Source organism: Cricetulus griseus, unplaced genomic scaffold (genome assembly GCF_003668045.3).
Source record: "Cricetulus griseus strain 17A/GY unplaced genomic scaffold, alternate assembly CriGri-PICRH-1.0 unplaced_scaffold_458, whole genome shotgun sequence".
Classification (NCBI taxonomy): domain Eukaryota; kingdom Metazoa; phylum Chordata; class Mammalia; order Rodentia; family Cricetidae; genus Cricetulus; species Cricetulus griseus.
In genome coordinates, this window is record NW_023277206.1 from 369 (window position 1) to 22,344 (window position 21,976).

Genomic DNA, 21,976 nt, shown 5'->3' on the forward strand with positions numbered 1-21,976 from the left:
AAGTTCCTATGGAGACCAGGAAGATATCAGGGTCTGCAATCTGAGCCTGAGGCGATTGCTATTGAAATGAATATTGTTGCAGATCTACAGAAAGGTTTGTTTCTTGTGTGGGAGACATGGCCAGGAACCACAATACTGTGTCTTTAAGCACACTCTAACCCTATGGGAGGTGCTCTTGTCACTCAAGCCTCACTATCCAATTATTCCCTCCAGGAGACTTGCCAGTCACAAGAGGTGCCAGAATCTTGCTGTCACCAGGCTTGACTTTGAAGAGGAGACAGCAGTTTTGTTTGCTGTGGTGCAGTTGCTGCTGCAGGGAGCTGAGCTGAGAGCTTCAGTGATCTGGGAAACAACAAAATGGTGAGCTAAGGAATGCTGCATGCCGATGTGGAGTAGAAGACAGTGAGGTGTGGTAGACTGTGTGGTGAGTCCTCCCTGTATCTGCGGGGAGAGTGAGGCCAGGTTCCCTGTCTTGGGAAATCCCATTTGGCCCAAGTAAATAGTTCCACCTAGGAGGAGGTCTCACACTAACTTTCCTCTGAGGACTTAATTTGATCAGAGTTTTGTGATCAGGGAGCTGGGTATAGGAGCAGGTTTCTAGTCAACTTAAACATTCTTTTTTTCTGTTTGGATTTTTGGAGACAGGGTTTCTATGTGTAGCTTTGGAGTCTATCCTGGCACTCACTCTATTGACCAGCCTGGCCTTGAACTCACAGAGATTCACCTGTCTCTGCCTCCCAAATGCTGGGATTAATGTTTGCCACCAACGCCCAGGACAACTTCAGCATGAATATATGGAAAGCAGCTTGCCTAACTCAGTTTTCCAGTATTTTCTTGATATTGAACACTCTACATTTAACATTTACATGTAATCTCCATTCATAGTTAATTTTGTACAGGTTGTCCAGAGGCATCTCATGTGTTGGATAGCAGTCCCCTGTTACACCATAATGTCAAAGAGTAGATTTGTTGATATAAAGGATTTACCAATGCTTAGGAAATAGAATGTATCCCAAAATAGAATTGAGCTTTGGGAGGACTGCCTCTGAAACACCCTAAGATAAGTATATTCTAACCAGCCTTGTTTGGTAGCCAGGTTACACATTTGTTCATAAGCATTATCCAGACATTTGGCTCCAAACCATTACAAAGAATCTACCCCTGATTTACCACAAACCACCAGGGCCATCCCATATCAAAGAATAGCCTTCTAACAAGCTGGACAAGGAGGCATTACAGGGTCACAAAAAACTTAAATCTTGGTGTCATAAAATTCTAGGTTTTTTTTCTTGAGAATAAACATAATTATTTCAGGTGGGCAATATGACACTAGGTAATAATTATTTGTAAATAAAACACAGTTGTGTTGATAACTCACCTCATCAAGCAAGGTTTTCATGTCAGCCCTCAGGCAGGGAGGACTTAGTAACAGTCTGGGGTCTAGGGTTTGGGAGCTTTCATTGAGGCATGATGTATTGACAATAAAACTGAACTGTTCCTCTAAAATCTGCAATACGTTTGGGAGAGCTGGCAATGATCTGGGCCCATGAAATTTTTGAAGGGTTGCTTCAAATCCTGAGAATCAAACACTTTCCACCATATTGGGAGCTATTACCTGTCCTAAGGCCCCTGTGTCTTAAGTCATTAATGGACTTGAGATATTCTGTTTACCTTGTGTGGCATTGCTTGACTAGTCTCCTCTGAATTTCTCCCGATATATGTTAGTTTTTGATAAATTCATATTGTTCTTCCCTCCTCCAACCCCATATATGTAGCATAAAGTATGCTATTCTTCTCAATAAGCTTAGTCTGGGGCATATCCCCTACAATACCTAACATTTATGTTTTCTACCTTCTACTTGTCTATCTTTCATGTCCCCTATGACCTCAGGACCCTATTCTTTCAAGATAATTATGTACTTAAGAATTTATTTAAGGAAAGTCCTGGTTGTGTGATTGTATTTTACTCAAGTGCTAGTATCCACATCTAAGGACTTGCATTTTTCTGGTTTATGGTGTTTATCTTTAGAGAAATGGACAAGAAATCTTTAATGTGCTCTAATACAAGTCTGTAGTCTCTGGAGCACATGGCCATAAGGACTCTTTCAACTTTTCAAAATAATTTTTGAGATTATAAATGCATCATACTCCCATAGTCTTTTCTGCCTTCCAACCCTATTAATACCCCATTGTTTCTGAATCTGTGTCCTGCTTTTCATTTTTTTATTAGTTCAAATTAGGAACAAGCTTGTTTCACATGTCAATCTTTTCTCCCTCTCCCTGCCCTCACCCTCACCCCTCCTACCCCACCCCAACCTACCCCCCACCCAATACTCCCCTCCACTCACCAGGAAGAGTTGCACCCTCAACAGGGGCTCCACAAAGTCCACCACATCATGCTGGACTGGCCTTCTGCCCTTCTTCATGTGTCCAGGGCAAGAGTGCATCCCTTCACATGGGATGGGCTCTCAAAGTATCTTCTTATACCAGGGAAAAATACTTATCCACTACCAGTCCCCTAGAGTGCAGAGGCCTCCTCATTGACATCCACGTTCAGGGGTCTGGATCAGTCCTGTACTGGCCTCCCAGTCAGCATCTAGGGTCATTGTGTTCCCCCTTTTCAGGCCAGCTGTTTCTGTCGGTTTTTTTTCAACCTGGTACCAACCCCTTCAATCTTCATTCCTCCCTCTATGCAACTAAGTTCCAGAGTTCCGTGTGTATCTGTGGATGTCTGCCTCTGCTTCCATCAGCCATTGGATGAGGGCTCTAGGATGGCATAAAAAGTTGTCATCAGTCTCATTTCAAGGGAAAGGCATTTAGGTTATCCTCTCCACCATTGCCTGGATTGTCAGTTCGTGTCATCCTTGTAGTGTCTGGAAATCTCCATAGTTTTGGATCTCTCCTCGGACCTATAATGGCTCCCTCTAATATGGTATCTCTTAACCTGCTCTCCTCTATTCTTCCCCCAACTCAATATTTCTGATCCTCCATTTCCTCCTCTCCTCTCCTCTTCTCCTACTCTCATTTGGGCAGCCCCCCTCCCCTCATGCTACCAATTAGCTCAGGAGTTCCTGCCCCTTCCCATTCCTGGGGTCCATGCATTTATCCCCTAGAGTACTTCATGTTTCCTAATTTCTTTGTGAAGAGGATTGTAGGCTGGTAATCCTTTGCTCTATGTCTAAAATTCATATATGAGTGAGTACATTCCATGTTTGTCTTTATGTGACTGGGTTGCCTCATGCAGGATGGTTTCTTCTAGTTCCATCCATTTGCCTGTGAATTTCAAGATTCCCTGCCTTTTTTCTGCTTTTTTCTCCATTGTATAAATGTACCACATATTCTCTATCCATTCTTGAGTTGAGGGGCATCTAGGTTGCTTCCAGCTTCTGCTTATTACAAATAATGCTGCTATGAACATGGTTGAAAATATGTCCATATTGTATGAGCGTGCATTATTTGGGTACATATCCAAGAGAAGAATTGCTGGATCTTGAGGGAGACTGATTCCCATTTTTCTGAGCAACTGCCATAGTGATTTCCAGAGTGGTCTTACAAGTTTTTGCTCCCACCAGCAATGGAGGAGTGTTCCTTTTTCTCCACATACTCTCCAGCGTAGATTGTCATAGGTGTTTTTGATTTTAGCCATTCTGACAGGTGTGAGGTGGTATCTCAGAGTTGTTTTGAGTTGCATTTCTCTGATGTTCAAGGATTTTGAGCATTTTCTTAAGTTCTTTCAGCCATTTCGGATTCCTCTATTGAGAATTCTCTATTTAGTTCTGCACCCCACTTTTTAATTTCATTGTTTGGTGTTTTCCTGGCTAGCTTCTTGAGTTCATTGTATATTTTGGAAATCAGCCCTCTGTCCAATGTGAGGTTGGTGAAGATCTTTTCCCATTCTGTGGGCTGTTGTTTTGTCTTAATGATGGTGTCCTTTGATTATAGAAGCTTCACCATTTCAGGAGGTCCCATTTATTAATTGAAGACTTCAATGTTTGTGCTACTGGTGTAATGTTCAGGAAGAGGTTTCCTGTGCCTATTCATTCAAGGGTATCTCCCACTTTCTCTTCTAGAAGATTCAGTGTGGCTGGATTTATGGTGATATCTTTAATCCATTTGCACTTAAGTTTTGTGCATGGTGACAGATATGGATCTATCAGCAATCTTCAGCATGTCTGAATCCAGTTGTGCCAGCACCATTTGTTGAAGATGCTATCTTTCTTCCATTGTATAGATTAACATCTTTGTCAAAAATAAGGTGTTCATAGGTGTGTGAGTTAATATCAGGGTTTTCAATTTGATTCCATTGGTCTATCTGTCTTTTTTTTGCGAATACCAAGAACTATGGCTGTATAATAGAGCTTGAAGTCAGTGATGGTGATGCCCCCAGAAGATCCTTTATTGTACAGAGTTGTTTTGGCTATCCTGGGTCTTTTGTTTTTCCATATAAAGTTGAGTATTGTTCTTTCAAGGTCTGTGCAGAACTGTGTTGGGATTTGGTGGGCGTTGCATTGACTCTCTAGATTACTTTTGGCAAGACTTCCATTTTTACTATGTTGATTCTATTTATCCAAGAGCATGGGAGATATTTCCATTTTCTGGTATCTTCTTTAATTTCTTATTAATTTAAGGACTCAAAATTCTTACTGTACAGGTCTTTCACTTTTTTGGTTAGTGTTACCAAAGATACTTTATGTTGCTTGTGGATATTGTGAAGGGTGATGTTTCTCTGATTTCTTTCTCATTGCATTTATCATCTGTATAAAGTAGGGCTACTGATTTTTTGAGTTAATTTTGTATCCTGCTACTTTGCTTAAGGTGTTTATCAGCTGTCGGAGTTCCCTAGTAGAGTTTTTACAGGACACTTATGTAGACTATCCTATCATCTGCAAATAGTGAAAGTTTTACTTCTTCCTTTCCAATATGTATCCCTTGGATCTCCTTTTGTTGTCTTATTGCTCTAGCTAGAACTTCAAGTACAATATTGAAGAGATATGGAGAGAGTGGACATCCTTGTCTTTTTCCTGATTTTAGAGGTATCGTTTTGAGTTTCTCTTCATTTATTTTGATATTTGCTGTTGGTTTGCCGTATATTGCTTTTATCATGGTTAGATATGTTCCTGTTATTCTTTTTCTCTCCAAGATCTTCATCATGAAGGGGTGTTGGATTTTGTCAAAGGCTTTTTCTGCATCTAGTGAGATGATCATGTAGTTTTTCTTTTTTAGTTTGTCAATATGGTGGATTACATTAATGGATTTTCATATGTTGAACCATCCTTGCATCCCTGGGATGAAGCCTACTTGATCATAGTGGATGATTTTTCTAAAGTGTTCTTAGATTCGATTCGCCAATATTTTGTTGACTATTTTTGCATTGATATTCATGAGGGACATTGGTCTGTAGTTCTCTTTTTTAGTTGTACTTTGTGTGGCCTGTATATCAAAGTGATTGTTGCTTTTTTTGAATTTCTGGTAGAATTCTGCAGTGAAGCCATCTGGCCCTGGGCTTTTTTGGGGTGCAAGGCTTTTGATGACTTCTTCTATTTCATTCGGGGTTATAGGACAATTTAAACTGCTTATCTGTTCTTGGTTTAATTTTGGTAAGTGATATCTATCCAGGAAACTGTCCATTTCCTTTAGATTTTCGAGTTTTATGGAGTAAAGGTTTTCAAAGTATGACCTGATCATTCTCTAGATTTCCTCAGTGTCTGTTGCTATATCCCCCTTTTCATTTCTGATTTTGTTAATTAGCATGCTCTCTCTGTCTGCCTTTTGGTTAGTTTGGATAGAGGTTTGTCTATTTTGTTGATCTTCTCAAAGAAACAACTGTTTTTGTTTCATTGGTTTTTTTGTAATGTTTTCCTAGTTTTTATTTTATTGATTTCATCCCTCAGTTTGATTATTTCCTGGCTTCTACTCCTCCATGGTGAGTTTGCTTCTTTTTGCTCTAAATCTTTCAATTTTTCTGTCGATTCTCTCATGTGACTATTCTCCAGTTTCTTCACATGAGCATTTAGTTCATTTGAACTTTCCTCTTAGCACTGCTTTCAAAGTGTCCCATAAGTTTGGGTATGCTGTGTCGACATTCTCTTTAAATTCTGGGAAGTCTTTAATTTCTTTTTTTTATTTCTTCCTCAACCCCTGAATAGTGTAATTGGGTTTTATTCAATTTCCATGAGTTTGTATGTTTTCTGGAATTTTTATTGCAGTTGAATTCTAGCTTTAAAGCATGGTGATCTGATAAGATTCAGGGGGTTATTTCAATTCTTTTGTATATGTGGAGGTTTGCTTTGTTGCCAACTATGTGGTCAATTTTAGAGAAGGTGCCATGTGACGCTGAGAAGAAGGTATATTCTTTTGTGTTTGGATGCAGTGTTCTATAGATATCTGTTAAACCCCATTGGGTCATAACTTCTGTTAGATCCTTTGTTTCTTTGTTAAGTTTCTCTCTGCTGGCCCTGTCTAGTTGTGAATGCGGCATGTTGAAGTCTGCTACTATAAGTGTGTGTGTGGTTTTAGATTTAGTAATGCTTCTTTTACAAATGTGGGTGCCTTTGTATTTGGGGCATAGATGTTTAGAATTGAGACTTCATCTTGAAGGACTTTTCCTGTGATGAGTATGAAATGTCCTTCCTCATCTCTTTTGATTGATTTTAGTTTGAAGTCTAATTTGGACTGCTTTTCTTTAACTCAGGTACACATTAACAACAGATACTGTGTGAATGTGACCTGCGTTTGCTTCCAAGGTTTCCCAGCTCTGAGGCAATGGTTTGCTTCACAGGACAGTGAGTGTGTAGTGAAATGTGCACACAAAGGACTCTGTGCTTTGGATGAGGAACAGGCTGTGTTAGATGAGAGAGGAGGAGTTTCTACTAAAATACAAACTTTTTAGTCTAGGGCTCTGTCTACTTTGCTGTAAGGGCAGTGCTGGAAATACGGTGCTGTCTGAGTCATTTAATCTCTGATCACCCAATAGGGAAGCTGCTAATATGAGTCCTACCAGGGTGGCCCTAGCCAATGTGGGGTTTTGGGGAGGCAGTTATTAACAGTCAGGTGTACTAGGGTCAGGTAATTTATGGTCTCTTGTAATAGTTTCTCCTGGCTTTGCTGAAATGGGTTGTAAGAAGGACCACAAGTTTTACCATGGTAGGTGAATGATGTTCAGAGAAGGTCTGTTGAGCTATCATTGCATTTGTCTATATATTTAATTTCTGTTTGCTTTTCAAGACATGGTTTCCCTGTGTAACCTTTGTGGCTATCCTGGAACTCCCCTTGTATATAAGTCTGGTATGAACTCATAGAGATCTTACTGCATCTGCCTCCCAGGAGCTGTTATTAAAGGCATGTGCCAACACCACCACCACCCAGTAAGCTTTCAATTCTGTTGGAAGTTGAACAGAACATGAGCCAGCCAGTTCTGTTGGTACATATGTTGACCTGGGCAATGTCCGTTGTCCTCCATACCTCCCAGTATGGATTTACTACGTAATAGGATACTCTGCAGCCCTGGCATGGGGGACAAAATTCTTGCAGTATCACTGTCCAGTGTTCACATGTGGGCACTACTTTTGGTTGTAGTGGGAAAACAGATTAGAACACAGGAGGTTTGTTTCTATAAGTTCTGAATATTGCATTCCATTTTCATGTTTGTATTTAAAATACTACAAATAATTTAGAAACGTGTAGAGAAAATGATGATGTGGATCATCTTTCATGCATACATGATTAGAATGCTTGTAACTTGTTGGTGCAAATAAACACAATGTTTTGATTCAGCGAAGTTTAGTTCCAGGGGAGAAAAGAAGTTTCTGATGTGCAGAGATTTCTCAAGTGTTCATGGTGCTTTGCAGGGAGATTGGGCGGATTCCATGTTGTGTGCCATAGGCATTTCATTGTTTTTTTTATTTAAATTAGAAACTAGTTTGTTTTGCATGTCAATCACACTGTCCTCACCCCCTTCTCTCCTGCCCTTCACTGAGCCTGCATTCCAACCCCCTTCTGACCCCAGGGAATGTGAGGCATTCTACAAGTGATCTTCAAAGTCTGTCATATAATTTGGTTCATGGCCTAGGAGCAGCCGCGTGTCTCTTGGCTTAGAGTGTGTTGCTTTATGTGGAATGGGCTTTCAAAGTCCATTAATATACTAGGGATGAATTCTAATCCACTACCACAGGCCCCATATATTTCCCAGGCCTCCTGACACCCATATTCAGGGTGTCTGGATCAGTCCTGTGCTGGTTTCCCATCTTTCAGTCTGTGGTCCATCAGCTCCCCCTTGTTCAGGTCAGCTGTTTCTGTGAATATCTCCCATTTGGTCTTGACTCCTTTTCTCATCACATCTCCCTATCTGAAACTAGATTCCAGGAGTGTGGCTCAGTTTTTAGCTGTAGGTGTCTGCTTCTGCTTATATCAGCCACTGGATGAAGGCTGTAGGATTCCGTGTAAGGTAAATTATTGCCCATGCTCACAGTGTTATTTGGCGTCATTCTTGTAGACATTCTGACATTTCCCTAGTGCCAGATTTCTCTTTAATTTTATAATGGCTCCATCTATTATGGGATATTTTTTCTTGCTCTCCTCTATTCTTCCCCTGACTCAATCTTCCTGTCCCCACAAGTCCTCCTCTCCCCTCCTCTTCTTCCCTTTTCATTCTCCTAACTCTTTCTCCCCTCCACCCATGATACCAATTTGCTCAGGAGATCTTGTCCCTTTCGCCATCTATGGCAAACCATGTATATCTCCCTTAGGATTCTCCCTGTTTCCTAGCTTCTGTGGTGGTGTGAATTGTAGGCAGTTAATCCCCTTTCCATGCCTGAAACCCATATATAACAGAGCCCATTCCATGTTTTTCTTTTTGTGACTGGGTTACCTCACTTAGGATGCTTTCTTCTACTTACATCCATTTGCCTGTGAATTTTTAGATTCAGTTATTTCTCTGATGAGTACTACTCCATTGTGTAAATGTACCACATTTTCTCTACCCATTCTTCAGTTGATGGGCATCTAGGTAGAATCCAGGTGTCAGCTATTACAAATAATGTTGCTGTGAACATAGTTGAACAGATGTTCTGTTGTATGAATGTTCATCTTTTGCTTATATGCCTATGAGTGGAATTGCTGTATGTTGTGGTGGATTGATTCCAGTTTTCCTGAGGAACTTCCTTACTCATTTCCAAAGTGGTTGTACAACTTTGCACTTCCCCCAGCAGTGCTATTTCTCCAATCTTCTACAGCATAAACTGTCATTGGTGTTTTTTATTTTAGCCATTCTGACAAGAGCAATATACTACCTCAGAGTTGTTTTGATTTGCATTTCCCTTATTGCTAAGTATAAGCACTTGCTAAGCACTTTCTTAAATTTCTTTCAGCCATTTTATATTCCTCTATTGAGAAGTCTCTATTTAATTCTGTATCTCACATTTTAAAAGAATTTTTTGGTGTTTTGGTGACTAGTTTCTTGAGTTCTTGGTATATTTTGGAATTCAGCCCTCTGTCAAATATGGGGTGGATGAATGTCTGTTCTCCATTTTTTGAGCTGCCTTTTTTTTACTCTGTCCTTTGATTTACAGAAGCATCTAAGTTTCATTTACTAATTATAGATTGCTGTGTCTGTGCTACTGGTGTTATGTTCAGGAAGCTCTCTACTATACAAATTATTCCTGGGGTACCTCCTAATTTCACTTATAAGATGGTCACTGTGGGTCTATTTATGTTGAGGTATTTCATCCATTTGCACTTAAGTTTTGTGGATGGGAATGGATATGCATCTGTCTGTAGTCTTTTATATGCCAACACCCAGTTATGCCACCACTATTTACTGAAGATGGTTTCTGTTTTACATTGTATAATTTCAGCTTCATTGTTCAGCATCAGGTTTTCATATGTATGTGGGTCCTGTCATGGTTTTCAATTCAATTCCATTGGTCTACTTATCTTTTAAATTATTTTACTATACTGTATCATGATTGAGCATCAGTGGGGTTGTATTTACCTGAAACAAAAGGAATTATAGGGAGATTTTGATCCATAGAAAGAGGTCACCTCTATGTTTGGAGAGAGCTCTAGAGCATGGTGTTTCTGTTTTTTGAAGAAATATCAGTTGCTTGAGGGTCAGAAACAACAGTTCAAATGTCATTTTGAGGTGATTTTGTGAAAGTTGTGAAGTCTCTGTTTATTTAATCTTTATATCCATAGAATTATAGGAAGCAGGGTAGCATTGGTCAAGATCACCCTTTTCCTCTTTTGTCTTTTGTTTAAAAGTTGCCAATATTTTTCCTGCCTTATTTCTTACGTCTTTCTCACCAACCCCTTCCTTCTTTCAAAAATATTTTGTATATTTTTGATTGTTGTCTCTTTGTGACAAGTATAGATATCATATTAAGTGAATCTGTGTAGTGATTTTCTGTACTGTATACTGGTAACCTAGTTATACTCATTTTATTAAAAATGTTGGACCTTCACCAATTTTTCTTCATAAAATATGTCATCAATTCCTGAATTTTTTTGGGGGGGAAGTTTCTGTGGAGAGACAGTTTTATTCCAATTTATCATTTCAGATAAATTCTGCATGCTGTGGAGAGACATTTATCTTAAATGCTTTCCTCTTCCTATTTCCTGGCATACTGGCATATCTGTTTGTTGCTATAGCATTTCTTGCTATCTTTATGTTTGTGTCTTTGACACTTAAGTGATTTATATGAGTAATACATTGGTTTTGGATTTTAAAACCTTCTGATATATTTCTGTCTCTGTCTCCTAATTAGCCTCAACATGACAAATGCTAGGGTCATCTGCACAAACATCAACTGACTGTTTTCTCACGTCAGAATATCTGATTTCTGCCTGAAAAGGATTGTTTGATTGATAGTTGATGTGTGAAGAAGACTTCCACTGAGTTGTCAATGTCTCTTGGCAAGTGGGCCTGGGCTGGTTAAGAAACCTAGCTGAATACAATACAGTGACAAAGCAAACAAGAAAATAAAAAACAGTGGTTCCTGATTTTTTTCCTTCAGTGCCTAACCTGAGTTTCTCTCCTAAGCTCCCAAAAAGATCGACACAAACAACAAAATCAGTACATCACTAGAGTAGCTTTTACTTTCATTCATCCTTTCTCAGAACACTTTAAGGGATTAAGTCTTTTCAACTTTCAATAATTATATCATCTTTTTAAATAAGGTCTTAATTGTGCTTGAAATGTGATGGAATATTTATGACAATAGTCAGAATCTGGTAGTGATTTATTACTCTGGTGGATGATGGTAGTGATTTTATGCTGGTGTTCAGTTAGCTTGCTTTCAGTGATTGCAGGTCTAGGTGCTGATTTCTCAAGTTTTTTTTGTTGGAAGGGTGTTTTTTTTTTCTTGGCTTCCATTTGCTCTCTGATTTTCTGATGTAAGGGCCTATGGTTGAACAGGGCTTCTCCCCCCAGTTTGGGGGCTAGAAATCTTGTTGTAGGTGTGGTATTTGTTCCAGCAGGGAGCAAGTACTAGGAAAATAGTTTGAGCCACCACCACCTGTTCCTACTCCTCTTTTAGACTGGATCAATCTAGTGTAGCCAATGGTTGCCTAGAATTCACAGAGATCCACTTTCCTATGCTTCCCCAAGTGCTGGGTTTAAAGGTGTGCTCCACCATGACCTGGCATCTATGGCTAACTACTGCCTGGCTGCACACTCTGGTCTTCAGTCAAGGTTTTTATTTTTGTTTTATTTTGTTGTATTTTGTTTGTTTTATTTAGACAGAGTTTTTCTGTATTTCTTTGGAACCTGATCTGGAACTTATTTGAAGTCACAGAAATCCACCTGCCTCTATCTCAGAAGTACTGGGATTAAAGTCATGTGCCACCACCAAATGGCAAGACTCACTTGTTAATGCACAAATATAATATAACCACACTTGGAGAAACCATTTAAAGGCTCCACAAAGTTATTGCCTTTAGGATCCTACTGAAGTCATGGGGAGCATACTTCATTAATACATAATCAATACATGTATTGATTAATACATGATCAAAGTGCTTTTAAATTTTTAACACCACCAGCATTTATTGATTGCTTGTTTTTCAAGATAGCATTTCCCTGTTTAATGGTCATGGCCTACTGGGACTCATCATATAGAGCAGTCTGGTCTTGAATTCACAGAGATCTTACTGCATCTGCATCACAGCTGCTGATATTAAAGGTGTGTGCCACCACCACCACCATCACCCATTAAGCTATCAATTCTGTTGGAAGTTGAACAGAACATGAGACAGTGTGTAGTTCTGTTGGTACATATGTTGACCTGGGCAATGGCTTTTGTCCTCCATGCCTCCCAGTATGTATTTACTGGCTAAGAGGAGATTGCAGCCCAGGTATGGGGGATATAATTCTTGCAGCATCACTGTCCAGTGTTCACATATGGACAGTTCTTCTGTTTGTAGTGGGAAGACAGATTAGAACTGAATGTCTGGTTTTTAGAAGTTCTTAATATTGCATTCCATTGTCAGGTTTGTATTAAAATATTGCAAAGTGTTTAGGAATTTGTAGAAAAATGGTGATGTGAATTGTCCTTCACAAATAAATGATTAGAATGCTTTTTATTTGGTGGTGCAACTAACCACAATGATGTGATTCAGTGAAGTTTAGTTCCAGCAGAGAAAAGGAGTTTCTGACGTGTAGATTTTTCTCAAGTGTGCATGGTGCTGTGTAGGTAGATTAGACAGATTCCATGTTATGTGCCATAGGCCATGAAAATGGGGAGCATTTCTTTCTTTTTAAATTTAAATTAGAAAATAGTTTGTTTTACATGTCAATCACAGTTTCTTTCCCAACCTCCTCCATCCCCGTTCTGCTCCTCAGGGAAGGTGAGGCCTTCCACAAGTGATCTTCTAAGTCTGTCATATCATTTGGAGCATCACCTAGAACCATCCCCATGTCTCTCAGCTGAGAGAGTCTTGCTTTATGTGGAATGGTCTCCTAAATTCCATTTGTAAACTAGGTATAAATTCTAATCGACTACAGCCTGGGTCAATCCTATACTGGTTTCCCTGCTATTAGTCTGTGGTCCATGAGCTCCCCCTTGTTCAGCTCAGCTGTTTCTGTGGATATCTCTTGTCTGGCCTTGACCCCTTTGCTCATCATTGCTCCCTGTCTTAAACTAGATTCCAGGAGTGTAGCTCAGTGTTTAGCTTTAGGTGTCTGCTTCTGCTTCCATCAGCTACTCGATGAAGGCTCCAGGATGGCATATAAGTTAGTCATTGATCTCATTATCATAGACAGGCATTTAGGTAAATTCTTGACTATTGCTTACAGTGTTATTTGATTTTATCCTTGTAGATCACTGGACATTTTTCTAGTGCCAGATTTCTCTTTAAATGTAATATGGCTCCATCTATTATGGGATATTTTTTCTTTCTCTCCTCGATTCTTCCCTTGTCTCAATCTTCTTGCTCCCTCTACTCCTCCTCTTCCCTCCTCTTCTTCCCTTTTCATTTTCCTAACTCTTTCTACCCTCCCCACATGGTCCCAGTTAGTTCAGATGATCATGTCCCTTTCCCCTTTTCTTTGAGTCCATGTATATCTCTCTTAGGATTCTCCTTGTTTCCTAGCTTCTCAGGTGGTTTGGATTGTAGGTTGTTAAGGTGTGAGAACCATTGGTGTGATCTGTGACTTCTATCTTGTTAAATTTGACCCTTTTAGCTAGCTAATATTAAAAAGTGTGTGAAATGGCTGCATGGATGAAGGTAGTTGCTCCCATGTCTTTCTACCTTACTTCGAATATTTAGGAACTATGTTGGGGGGTGAAAGCAAATTTACACCTGAGGGTTGTTATCTGATCTACTCTCTCTCTCTCTCTCTCTCTCTCTCTCTCTCTCTCTCACACACACACACACACACACACACACACACCACACACAACACACACATGCACGCATGTGCATGCATAAACACAGATAAATAAATGTTTAAGACATAAAATTAAGGTGTAACAGTTACTTAACCCTTCTATGTACATCAATTGAGTGGGTAATTTTTAATGCAGTGTCTAATTTCAGGAAAATTATATAAACATGCAACATTATTTAAAAATATCATATAGCTTCATGAATGTTATTTATATACCCTCTATAATCAATGTTATCAATAATAAAAAAAATGAAAAAACACATACTCTTCAAAATTCTGGTTTGACTTGCAAATTCTGCTGTCTTTGAAGAGGGTAGTAGAACTGTAATTAACATGCACATATATGTTAACAAGCAGTTCATTGAACAAGTTCAGATCATATACAAGAAATCCAAAAAGCCTGTGAAGTTGAGATTTTTTTCAGTGAGTATTGGAAATACACATATCACAAAATATTTCCAGTGAAAAATTATAGAAGCATCCAATAGGATGGGCTCCTCCATTAATATATTACTGTAGTAGTAGCACAACATCATGACTCCTAATTTCATGTATCTAGGGTCATAGGTAATACTGTAGCCATTATTGTTAAGGTCATTATTGTTTGAAAAACAGGAAATTTAGAAATCATTACTTTGTTGCAATTGAGACTGGAATAGAAATTTTCCTCAAAGATAACCTCAATTATCTTTATGTATGAAAAGCTCAAATAAAATTAGCCATTGATTTTTGCACTCAAAAACTATGAGTGGAAACATAAATACAATACATTTTAACAGCGAAATTTAATTTGAATCAATATACAAAAATTTGTATCACTACACAAGTATTTTTTAAGCAAGAGTACAAACATATTAACAGTGCGTTGTAAGAGAAATTAACATAAATTTCTATTAATATACAAAACATTTGAAATTACTAATTGTTTTTAAGTTACATTAGATTTAATAATCTACCCTTTTATTTTATGATTCCTATAGTTTCCTAAATATAAATTATCCATGACCCATCAAATAATCAAAAGACTCGCACCCACCAAAATTTGGGAATGTGGGAGTCATGTTCTCAGGATGTTTCCTGCTGAAGGCATCCTTAAGGGGTCACTGAGAAAATCTGAGATTACGTTTAATTCCTACAATGAGCAACAGTAACTTTAGTTGATATATATAGCCTGTCAACTTCAAGTGGTCTCACTTGCTATAACAATTATCTATGTCAACCTGGAGCAAATCCATAGCCTCTTGTTTTCTGTGGAAATAAAAGCAGAATCGCTCCTCCAAAGCAGTTTTGATTTTCATTTGACAAATATATTTTACTATTTTAAAGTTAAGGCTTTCATAAAGTATATAGACTCCTTTATTTCTACAATCCCTCTTTCAATTCCATTTACATCTGCAGCTATTTAACTGTTTGTCTTTTAGCCTTTTTACTGCCAAAGCAAACTTTAGATTGCTAAGCCACACATGGATCTTCATCATGATCTCCCAGATGTCAGTTCCCTCTTAGGATTTCATAGGAGCAAAGTCTAAAACTCACAGCATAGTCATATAGAGATGGAGAAGAACAACACACAACCTTCCTATAGCTCTAGCATTCGCATGATTGTGCTGTGGCAATCATTGTGACTGAGTTTATCCTTGCTACTTAGTGTACTGGCTGTTCAAAGGAAAACAGTAGGGAGAAATTCATTAAGGAAATATTTTTCAGCATTCTCAGGCCTTACATTAAAATATAGCATGTTGGGTAAAATTTATTTAAATGTTTAATCCTTTAGCTCTTTAGCTTTATACCTTTTGGGGAGGGAACCTTCCAGGTCCCATATTGATATACAGTTGCATGTTACATAATGCATATCCATTACTTGGCTCATTTCTAGCCAATTTGTCTCTAGTTAAATAATCCTATCTACCTTTCGCCTCTTGACTTATACCTTTCTCCATTTATGTATATCTTACTTTCCTTCCTACTTCATGACATGTTGTGTGACTGGGTAGCTGGCCCTCTACTCTTCTTTTTCTTGAGTCTTCCTCCCTGTTTCCAGATTTATCCTTCTGTGTATACTTTGTTCCTGATACCACAGCCTATCCTTTCTCCTGACTCACTATTGGATAAATACTTCTTCATCAGAACATCAGCTGTTATATCCAGGCAAAGAAGAACAGCTTCATAAAATTTAACTAATACATCAGAAAAAAATTAACACATAGTTACTTCATTAAGCAAATTTTCTATAGCATAAAAGTAACACATTTTAAAATAAGGTTCTACAGAAATACACATTTACAATACGGTCAGTATTTTGCTTTAAGTTGCATACATGTATGTGATATTTTAGAATGCCATGAAGTATAAAGATGTGCATATTGACTTCACTTGGGAAGAGTGGACTATGCTGGATACTTCTCAGAAGAATCTCTACAAAGATGTGATGCTGGAGACCTATGAGAACCTCAATGATATAGGTAAGAGTATATTTTCCTTCCCATTTTAAAATAATAGGACAACTGTTCCTTGGTTATTGGTGCTCTTCTTTAATTTGATTGAGAAAGAAAAAGAATGCAATAAATAAATCAAAGTTATAAAGCTCACTGAGGACAGTAACATATTTTTGCACATTTGCCTATATTATTTCGCAATAATACTATATACATTTTCTTGCCCTATATTTTAGGATACTCTTGGGAAGACAATATTATTGAAGAACTTTGTGCAAGTTCAAAAATGCATGACAGGTAATTTTCAGTTACAAGCTCACAGAAATGTCTCTCTGAAGAATTTGAAATGTGTCCTGAAGGTTGAAACAGAAACAGCAGTGTATTTAAGCACCGCTTAATTTGCATTGATGATTATTAAATCCTCACAAGAGCATAGAACTCAATTTCAGGTAGTTTAACTGCATTTGAAAGGCAATATTTTAAGAAAGAAGACAAGGTAATAATGCATTGAGAGAAACTTCCACTTAAATCATTACCCCACGAATGCTATGCTGTAGTACCGTAAATCCACTTATTTCATACTAGCTATATTACCAAAGATATAGACAAGATTGAATTGATAGTCATGTCTCCATAACTTCCATTAAGCAAATACTCCATAGAAAAGTTGGTTTTACTCGTGTATTTGCTGTCACAGGAGCAATTATTTTCAAGAGTCAAGGGGCAGTTATTATAGGGAATGTGTAATCACAATAACATATATCTATAAGGAACAGAAAGTCAAAATGAATTAACTGAGGAGGTCTCTCCTTTGTAATCTTTACATTATTAATAATATCATGTACTAGTTATTATACAAGCCATTTCAGCAGTGATATGTAGAACATGTTTTACCTCTATTGCAGGATATTTAAAAGTCGTGTAGTAGTCCCTATTTTGAGCATACTTCCTGAATTTGATTCAACTGTACCAGGAATTTGTTTTACATCTTCATTGATAATACACCAAGCTCACTCTGTAGAAAATCCCTATGACTCTATGTCTGTGTAAATACTTCTGTTGGTTGTAGTTCATTAGCAAATGTATTATGACTCACAGAGAAGGAAAAGTTAATAATACTAAAAAGGATGATAAACTTCTGAATTTTTCTACTTTTCATTAAGTGAATAATCACCTGTAGAAAAAGGTTCTGAAAATGAGAACCATGTAATAAAGGATTATATATTCACAGCTATTTTCAATGATACATGCAACCCTTAAAGAAGGGGAAAACAAGAATGTAACATAGTGATAAAACTATAATATCTGATTCTTCTTTACAACTGAAATAAATTGTAATATTAATTTATACAGGTAACAAGATTCAACATTGTGTTGAATATGTTAAAGTATTTACATATGACCCTTTTCTTGGTAGTCATGAAAGAAGACAAACTGGAGAGAATTCTTCTGGATACACACAATATGATAAACCCTTTGAAAATAACAGTTATCTCCAAAGTCATGAAACAAAACACATTGGAGAGAAATCATATGAATGTAACCAATGTGGTAAAGCCTTTTCTCATCACAGTCATCTTCAAACGCACAAAAGAACACATACTGGAGAGAAACCCTATGAATGTAATCAGTGTGGTAAAGCCTTTTCTCATCACAGTCATCTTCAAACGCATAAAATAACACATACTGGAGAGAAACCCTATGAATGTAATCAGTGTGGTAAAGCCTTTTCTCATTACAGTCATCTTCAAACGCATAAAAGAACACATACTGGAGAGAAACCCTATGAATGTAGTCAGTGTGGTAAAGCCTTTTCTCATCACAGTATTCTTCAAAATCATAAAAGATCACATACTGGAGAGAAACCCTATGTCTGTAATCAGTGTGGTAAAGCCTTTTCTCAGCACAGTAGTTTTCAAATGCATAAAAGAACACATACTGGAGAGAAACCCTATGAATGTAATCAGTGTGGTAAAGCCTTTTCTCAGCACAGTACTCTTCAAAGGCATAAGAGGACACATACTGGATAGATACCATAGGAAAGTAACCCGTGTGGTGAATCTTTTTCACAGCACAGTAATTGACTGCATCAGAAATTAACTTATACTTGGTGATTATGGAAATTTCCAAGGCCAAATCTCAAAAAAAATGATGGAAATGTACAAAAGAAATGATCAGGGTAGAAGCTGACAATAAAAGTCTTTAAAAGATGGTTGACTAACCAAAACCACAAGAATGAGTTTATGTCCCATATGATAATAGGCATCATTGGGACCGCACAAGTTCACATGTGAGATATACACCTGCTTGATTTTATATACCTCCTGTTAGGAGAAATTAGGCTGGAACTCTGACTTGTCTTAATGGGCTCATATTCTGCTTCCCTGATACCTGCAAACATTCAGTTTGGAACTCTGAATGGTGGTGACTTGTTGGGAGCCATACTCGTTGGCATTAACCTTTAGGCCTAAACTTGGCATGCCACATGGTTATAGAACTGTCTTTTGATTATAAATGACTCCCAGAAGCATGAGTACCCAAGACGTCAATCTATTGTTCCAAACACGGGTCCACTTACCTAGGCAACCCTCCTGCATCTCACCATTTACCTAGGTAACCCTCCTTCTCCCCACCACTCATGAACTTTTGACCCTGCCAACATTTTCTTTTTGTAGTTTTCTAACATCCTGCTTAAATGAACACCTTTATCTTGGGCTCTTATCCCCCTCCCCCTTTACCTCATACTACTGACCATATAGGCTAACCTGGAAAAATAAAATTTGCCATTTAATCAGAATCCTGTCTGTTGTCATTCTCTCTTGTCACTTTCCCCATTCCCTCCCCCCCGGATATCTTGCTGTAGATTGCCATTCCACAGGTCAAGACAACTACAGTGACTAGAGATCACATACAGATTGTGGCAAGAAACTGTATTGTAGTCACTCTATGCATTAGTCCATATTATATTTCCAGAGCTGTGAAGAATGGAAGAATTTTTAGGGAGATACCTTAAGTTTTGATGATTGAGTATCAAATGCCACACAGGATTCTTTGGTTGAAACTGAGGACAAGAAGACATACAGTGTATTTTGTTTCCACTCAGCTGTGATGGGTCATCCCCTTTCACTTCTTCCACTCTTTAGTTTTTGGCAACTCATGCTGTTGTCAGTGACAGTACCCGCAGTCCCTTCTGGGACTGTAAGGCTTCTCAGTCCACACCAGCAATCACTGATACCTGCCTGATTCACATGAATAAGGTTGTTCTATGTGATATTTATGTCACCCCCATTGAGTAATATCTATTGAAAGAGTAGACACTGAAATTCTAAATTACTAAGTGAATTTCATTTGGGAAAAGACTGATTCCTCCAGATAAGCTTCTATCTCTGTAGCAATATTTATGGCTTATCTGAACATCTTGCTGGAGAGGCAGGACTTGAGGCTTTAGGTAGGCTTTAAGATGGAAACACTTTTAATATATGGCTTACTTATATTTCTTAGCTGTGCATACCACTTACTTTCCATCGAAATCTGTTATGACCCAAGGATGAATTACTTATCTTATGTCTACATCACTGTTCCAAATAGCATCAGGCAGGATTCATCTCCCTCTTTTTCTATTAATAACATCATGTTCAATGCTGAAACAATAAATAATCAACAGAAATGCATTCAGCAGACTTTCTTCAAATATTTGCAAATACTTTATTCACACCTACTTAAAAGAATTAAGAAGGACATGAATTGGGAAAGAAGAGGAAAGTGATTCAATCTATTTTTTTAAAAAATGGATAAAAATAAATGTTATATAAAATTTGGCTAAAAAGTGAGCTTAATAATTAAGAGCAATGGTTATTTTTGCATTGGACATAGATTATGCCGTCCTGCAGGACATCAACCTGTGGGAAGAGAGTCAGGGATAGGGAATGGGGACAAGATATGCAGAAAGAATGGCCACAAGACAGGATTTTGATCAAGTGGCAAACTTTACTTTTCTCAGGCCAGCGTATATAGTCAGGATATGGAAAGGGGCTGAATGGGTTTTTTGTGCACCAGGTGTTGGTATAGGCAGGATATGAAGAATCCACAAAGAGGATGTATGCCAGGGTAAAGAGTTTATGAGTAAGAGGTCCAGGAAGGGGTTGCCTAAGTGACTGAGCCTGTGGGTGGACGGCTGGTTCAAGTTCTTTCTTTTCTTGAGCTGAGGTTCTAAGGAGCTGCTATGTAAAGGTTAACTATGTGGCCTGCTAAGCATGGGCTAGGATCTCATGCCAAGCCCTGAGATTCGGCTCCTAACAATAGATTACATATGTAGAAACAGTGGTTGCTAACCATCTCCTGCAACTTCTGTTCCAAGGCAACTGTTTTCCTCTTATGGCCTCTTCAGGTACTGCAAACATCCAAATGTGGACAAACACACATATACATAAAGTTTAAAAATAAAATTCTGTACAGTAATATCATAGCCTTGAGATAGACAGCACTAATTACTTGTCAAAAGAATTCTTTCTGGTCCTCCATAGAAGCATATGTGGTCTTCCTCTGAGGAAGCTTGCTCAGAAGGAAAGAAATAACTATCATTCACAGTGTGCATTTGTGTTTTCCCATTTTTTTTCTATTTGTTCTACATGCTTTTATGATTGAGGATTGTGGTACTGATATATTTTTTACATGTATCTCTAGCAGTATACATTATAATGTACTATATTAAATCACACATTATAATATATTTATATCTACATCATAACGTATACCCTAAAAGATAGTTTTTCTCTGTAAATCTCCATCAGCCTAAATAGTTAGAGTTGCAATCTTCTATCCCGATTATATTTTCCAAAGCATAACCTCATGCCAAAATAAAGAAGACTTACTGATGACAGTTGTTAGTATTCAGCCATTTGTACTATCCTGTACTTGGATTTCTGACAGGATATGCCCTCAGCTTCAGCTACTAAGAGGGCCACCAGTGTATTTTCACTGTGTTCTTTTTAAAAGGGCTCCATAATCCATTCTGCTCTCTCTCTATCTCTCTGTGTCTGTTGTCTCTCTCTCTCTCTCTCTCTCTCTCTCTCTCTCTCTCTCTCTCCCGCTTCCCTCTCTCCTATTGCTCCTGTCCCTGAAGCTTGGTCGCTCCTCTCCCTTTTCCCATGTTATCATCCTTTATTCTAATAAAATACCTTCTGGTTGAATCCTGTCACAAGGAGTCTTTCTTAAATTCAAACAGCTTCTGTGGAATGCAAACTCTTTGCCTGGATGGATCCTCTTTTAACATAAACCACCAGTGGATACATGCAGTTAATAAAGAAGTTATAGCAAAAGAAATTTGCCTTTCCTGTTGTAAAATACATATCCCACAGTGATTCTCTAAAAAAGTGTTAATTTTGAACTTGCTTTGAAAAGTTTTCATTTCCTCACTCTGAGGAATTGATTGCATTCAATCAACAATTGTAGAAAACAATATGTTGTCCACCTTTTTCTAATGGACATTATTTTCTTCATCATAGGGGAATGAAATGCATTTAGCACTCAGAGCTATATCCTGCAAAGTTCAAACATCAGAATGCTTTAAGGAAATATCTCACTTTCTGGTGCAACAGCCTTCCTTTCCCAACCCATTTTCTCATATTGCCAATTGACAGGATTGGAGTTTACAGGGAGA

At 38.1% G+C, this 21,976-nt stretch overlaps 1 long non-coding RNA gene across 1 annotated transcript; it reads left to right on the plus strand.

Moving 5' to 3' along the window:
• The first annotated feature begins 303 nt into the window (after positions 1 to 303).
• On the plus strand, positions 304 to 16,586 carry LOC113838069. The gene is made up of 3 exons (XR_003488592.2): positions 304 to 360; positions 16,218 to 16,344; positions 16,554 to 16,586. It is a non-coding gene; the product is annotated as an uncharacterized LOC113838069 (long non-coding RNA).
• Positions 16,587 to 21,976: the final 5,390 nt, after the last annotated feature.